Source organism: Coptis chinensis, chromosome 3, assembly GCF_015680905.1.
Source record: "Coptis chinensis isolate HL-2020 chromosome 3, ASM1568090v1, whole genome shotgun sequence".
Lineage (NCBI taxonomy): Eukaryota > Viridiplantae > Streptophyta > Magnoliopsida > Ranunculales > Ranunculaceae > Coptis > Coptis chinensis.
Genome location: NC_141458.1, coordinates 22,935,181 through 22,941,447, shown reverse-complemented (window position 1 = coordinate 22,941,447; position 6,267 = coordinate 22,935,181). Strand labels below are relative to the sequence as shown.

The 6,267-nt window shown below is 42.4% G+C and overlaps 1 pseudogene; it reads left to right on the top strand.

Annotated features, from left to right (window-relative positions):
• Window positions 1-951: 951 nt before the first annotated feature.
• Window positions 952-4,447, top strand: LOC147508667 (bifunctional protein FolD 2 pseudogene; annotated as a pseudogene).
• The last annotated feature ends 1,820 nt before the right edge of the window (window positions 4,448-6,267 follow it).

Below are 6,267 nucleotides of genomic sequence, written 5' to 3'. Positions count from 1 at the left end.
GGCCTTGTCATTAGTTTTCAGAGCTTGAATGGAGATCAATACTGTGAGAAGAAGCAAGGGCTCAATGCAACATGGGGGAATAAGTCCACTAGTGATGTTGTTGTTAGGGATACCTAACACAAGAGGGCGGGGATGAATGGTTGTATTGTCACTCCCATGTTCTCGTAAAAAGACCAAGTACTTTTTGGTCGATACGTCCGAGAATTGGCCCACGCAAGATCTTGGACTCCCAAGATCAAGGTCGGGTGTAATCGCCAAGAATCTCGGTTTGACCACCATGTTTCATTGCTACGCCTCCTATATCTTTGTTTTCGATGGCTCTCAGGCCCAACACATGCCATGGTGTTAGAAATGCCATTGGTACCCTTCAAGTGGTCGGCCGAACTTGGTTGTGGAGGACATTATGGTAAGTGTGTTGAGTACTTAGAGGATCCCTCGGGAGGAGGCCGAGGAGGAGGAGATTCTTAAAATTACACCCGCCTAGGAGCCTGTTGAACCAATCCTTGCCCGTCTCCAACCGGTTAATCCTACGCCCATCACAGAATTTTTTATGTCACTATCCGCTTTTGCCACATCTTCGCTCTCCTTCCATGAATGATCCGAATCCTCCGCCAAGAGCAACTTGAGTATATGCTTACGAAGATGATGATGCCCCACTTGTTGCGGCCCAACCATCGAGATAAAAAGTGAAATGAGGGAATGCTCGAGAAGTTTACTAAACAGATTCTATGGCCTCATGGAGTCGTTTAAATCTGAGTCTCGGGCCCGGTTTTGGACACTGATAAGTTACCGGAACTGGAGTCCGCCCTTCTTCTTGATTTAGCTTGGGCATGCCAAATTTTAACTAAATTGGAAACATTGAGAGAATTTGTAATAAGTTGGGTGGAAGCATCGAGAAAACATTGGAAGGCCGTTGAGGTTCAAACTCCGGATGCCGACATGCTTGAGACGATGGTGAAGGTCATTGAAGTTGCGACTAAGGTTTTGGAGGCAATTGATATGGTACCGTGGATACTCCCAACCGTTAAAAGGCTTCACATGGTAAAGGTTTGGCTTCCATTTGTAAGAATGATGAAACCTTTAGTTGATTCTACTACAATCAATGATGACGATTCTCCGCCATTCAAGATGGATGGAGAGCTATGGCAAAGTTTGGAATCAGCATTTGTCTCAATGCCGCCTTAGCGTTACCATCGAGATCAAGCGGAGATCTTGACCGATTGGTTGAGGAATCGCATACATTAGGTATCCCGACTTTGACCGAGGCATTTGAGGTGTGGTGTTATAGGTCTAAAGTTGCAGAGAAGGCTTGGCGATCTCCCAAGTGTTACCAACTCATCCATGACAACATCTTCATATCACCAACTTTGAGCTCCTAAACTCTAATACCGGGTTGGAAGATGCTGCCTTGTAATCCCTCATTTGCTAAATGTTGATTAGCTTCAACTACCATGAGTAATGGAGATCAAGAACTAGATTGATGGAACACCGAATGGTTTCTCTTAGAACTTTGATATCCGGCGGGCGGTCGGGGGTTCGGGATGCCATCGTTTTCCATCTTTGATGGATCGACCTAGCAACTATAGATTTGGAGCCAATCAGGTATGACCGCGGTCAAACCGTCGGTGAGGAGAGCGGAGAAGAATATTCGGTGATTCCTTTCCAATGAGAACTAGGCGGGTACCATTCGCTGCCGCCGTGGCAGTTTCGGATGTAGAAACCGCTATGTCCGGCGGTAAGAGGCAAAGAAAAGCGATGCCACGGGGAGGTCGGTTCTCGGAGCAAAGCCGCCGCCAAGGGATTAGACGGAATAAAGCTGAACGGAGATAATAGATTGGGTTCCCGGCTGAGTTGTAGTAGGTGCCTTCCCGCGCCGTGTACACCTCATCGGTCATTTTACTATGAAGAATTCAAATATTAATAAAAGGAAAACAGAGAAAAAAGGCTTCATTCGACAAAAAGCAGAGGAAAAGGACCGGCCGTGGATAACATGGTTCCACATCGAATGATTCCCCACAAGGTGCCTGAAACTCTCATTTTGACAAATGGAAGTACATCCAGATTGTAAAAGTTTCATTCTCCCGTGCCCAATTCCTACCTTTTGCTTGGTGATTTGAGTTTCGATTGAGGAACGGGCTTGCTTCTTCGCCGCTCCATAGCAGATTTCGTGATGCGTAAACTCCTCCTCGAAGTTGGCTTAAAGATCGAAAACATATGGCAGCCTTATTTGCTTCTCTAAACACATTAGAAAAGGAAATGGAGTTGAAGTGCCGGACATCCGAACTATAGCCGCTACCAAATTTTACAATACATACCAAGGTGGCTTTTCAATCTTGTTGATAGACCGCCGCGGCTTTGAATGAACCTGAATTCAACACGCCCCTTCTCAAGTCTATAGCTAGACAAGTTAGTAGCCCAAGCTCAATAGCTTTCAATTCCCGGAACAAGATAGATCGAAGTTCGCATGCATGCACTCGCATCGATAAAATTTGAAACAACTCTACCCTCATTGTCTCGATGATTCCCCATGGCCATTCCCCTACCCCATTCACAAAACCATCAACATTTGACTTCAAACTTCCAACAACTCATGGGCGGAATCCATGAGCATAACATATATGTCCTTATCCTCGAACTCCTCCAAAATCTTATTATTGAATCATACAATAATTTAGGGAGTAGCTCTATACATACCAAGATATTGCACCAACAAAGTGTACCAAACAAAACATCTAGTGGGGGTAATCTTCGCTAACCCGAGGAAGAATAAGTACATCTTGGGTGATCTTTTAATTCATTTTAAATAAAACCAAAAGCCTCATAAATACAAGAAAAGCAACCTGCAAAACTAGAAGCTTGACCTCACTTTTAGGTCGTCCTCTTATAGATTATGGATTTGTTATTGGCGTCTTTAAGCCATAGTGCATCAACGTTATATTGATTGTTTCATCTTGGGTCAATTTTTGTTTTTTGCAATCACTATGAATTAGAAATTATGTAGTCGATGTGAGGTGATGTTAAACCATTGTCGCATCGGCTTCATAATCCTTTTCTTTTTAGAAGTACTTTCCAAGTATTTATTTTTTTAGTTAGGCAATCAGGACCTCCAACCCATGAATTTTAGTTAGGCAATGAGTGTTGATATTTATTTGTGCATGTGACTACAGCATGAACCAAAAGTAAGAAGCTATGAAGCACGGACACTCGATCGCGATTGATCCTAAACCAGCAGAGACGGTTGATCGATGAAACGGAAATGTGAGCTAGAAGGAGGGTCAAGAACGCATAATGCTTAAGCCTTTCTATCCAACACCCACACTTCGAAAGCAAGCACTCTCCCCTCCATTTCAGCCTTAATAATTGGATCGATAACATGAAAAGGAGCTATCTGTTCAAACAAATTTTAAAATTGAAAGTGTGTATCTTTGAAAATGCAAAGATAGCGGACCTTTTAATAGTTATGATCAGCCCTAGATGCACTATTGGTGGACTAGAACTGCAAAACATCTTGCAAAGCTTTTTTAGCTTGTGATCAATAGCAGAAGTCTACATCTTATTGATCAACTATGGGTACCTTTCATCATTATCCATCTCATTTAATAATGGCGTCTTCTTAAGAAGAGCAAGAAAGCCACGCATCATAGATGGTAAAGCAATAGCTCATACTATACGCTCGGAAATAGCTCGTGGTTCAACAACTCTCCACTAAACATGGAAAGGTCCCCTGGGCTATTTGTTATTATTGTGGGAAGTAGGAAAGATTCTCAAAGCTATGTGAATATGAAGAGAAAGGCATGTCTTTGAAGTTGGAATTAAATCTTATGATATCAATCTGCCCCAGAAAGTACCCGGGTTTAATTGATCCAAAAGGTCCGTGAGTTAAACGCTTCATCCCGACATCCATGGAATATCGGGTTCAACTTCCTCTTTCCAAAGACATATCAATGAAGAAAACGCCTTAAATGAAATCGCATTGAAAAGGATGTAGATGGTTTTCATCCTCTGAACATTGGCAAACTTGGTATGAAAGGCGAGATCCATTATTTCAGCCCGTGTACACCAAAGGGTTGCCTTGAACTTCTATCACGCAGGATTGGCATAAGTGTAAAGAGCAAAAAAAAGGCAGTGGTAGTTGGTCGGCGTAATATAGTTGGACTACCAGCTGGCGTTGCTTCTTCTCAAAGCAGATGCCATCATATCGCGAAGTTCACTCACGCATTAATCGATTACGAAAGCATTATTCGCGGAAGCGGACATCATCATAGCCGCGGCGGAGACGGGCAAATATGATTAAAGGTGATTTGGATCAAACCTGTGCGGCAGTTATTGATGTTGGTACAAATCTTCATTGATGACCCAAGTAGAAAGTCGGGCTATAGGCTCGTAGGGTGATGTGGACTTTGAACAAGCTTGCAAAGTTCTTTGGATGGGTGACTCCAGCCTGTGAGGTGTGGGCCCAATGACCGTTGCAATGCTACTCAAAAATTTTGGATGGTGCTAAAGCGTAAGATTGAGCAAAAACGTATCTCCTATTTATTACTTGAGAGTTCGAATCATGTATCCCGATTTTGACTCGGGAAGTTGTTCTTGATAATATGTAAAGGTTCTTCTCCGGTAATATAATTCTAATTGTGTACTCCATTTGTTGCAATAATTGCTCAAGAGAGCCCTTTTGTTGGGGAAGGAGAGGAGTTTTTCGGAGCCAAACCGTACCATAAACCCAATTTGGGAATTTGTTTAAATAGTGTGTTTGGATAATGAGAAGGCGTCTTTGTTTTTTTCCTTTGTCTTTGCCTCATTCTTTGTTGTCCGTCTAGTCTCCCTCTTTCTTTTTAAATTTAAAGACCCCTTTTTTGGGTAACCTTAAAAAAACTATGGGTGCCTTTGAAATCGAAAAATCTAGCGGCATCCACAACACTAGTTACCTAATTGGATGATTATCACCAACCACCACCTAGAAACTCTCCCCGGATAATAATAACCTTCCTCTTGAGGATGCCCAAATAAAACAAAAGAACCACAAAGGCTGCTCTTACACCGGCAGAAAGTGCGGGGTTATCTTCAATTCTAAGATCTCTTCTAAAACCATACTATACTACTACAAACTGCTATTACCACCACCACCACTTAACAAGTCCACTTGACATTTTTTTTTCTCTTAAGCAACTCAAACCCAAGAAAACAATCTCGTATCAAATCTATGTTCGGTCATGCGGTAATAATTACTATAGACCGTGGAAAGAGAAGTTTTTAGGACTTATAACAAGATTGCTTTTTCTTTTTCTAGTATGGTTTAGGCCAATAAATGTATGGGTCATAGATTCCGCCTCTTATCCTTGAACTTGTAATGTTTTTATCCTTATTCTAAGTAAATTATTACCGCGTGAATTAGGTGGAGAGTGGGATTATGGCTGGTTTCAAGAGGCTCGCAAAGGAAGCAGAGGGGCGAAGCCGACGCAGAGGCAAAGACACAAGCTTTCTTTGAAGCGGGCTAAAGAATGATGACACTAAAAACAGAAATCGCCCTAACCTTTATCCTTTGTCCTAACCTTTTATCCTTCGGCTATTCCATCTATCCTTTGCTACCGTTTAATAGGGGCTCGAGGGAAAGAACCTAAGCTCAAAAAACAAGCACTACCGCGAAAGGAACAAGGGCGAGATGGATAGGCTAGGATCGGGGAAGGTTGGAAGCTCAACCATCAACAAAAATGCTCGAGGGAAGGGCTGGGCTCTAGAATAGCGTTTAAGCCATGCATGTTGAACCAGCTCTTTTAAGGTAACATATGAGACCGATCAAGTGTAGGAATTAGTGCTGGTTATCTGACGTCTTAAAGGTTCAGACAAACCAAGCTTTCAAGGAATTATCAATGCCTCGATGTGTACACCTAATTGTCAATCATATATCCCTAATTGTGTGAAAAAAAAAAAAAACCCAATACATCATCATTAAGATAAGATACCAATATTTCTTACTTGCTTAAAGTTTTCAAACTACGTACCATTGAGAACCTCCACTGAACTGTAGCATCCAAGCCTCCATCCTAGCTTGAACGGCCAAAACCTCTTCCAATTTAGTTCTTTGGGATACCATTTCAGTGATGAGCTCGTCATTACGCTTTTCGCTTCCTCGCCCCTCGCCCTTTGTACTTCCTCTTCAAAGATGCTCCTTTGCACTTCCTCCTCTAAGTGAATGGATCTCATCCTTCTAGCTGATGGTGGCATGACACCATGCCCAAATATCTTTTACAATATCCAGATCTTACACCC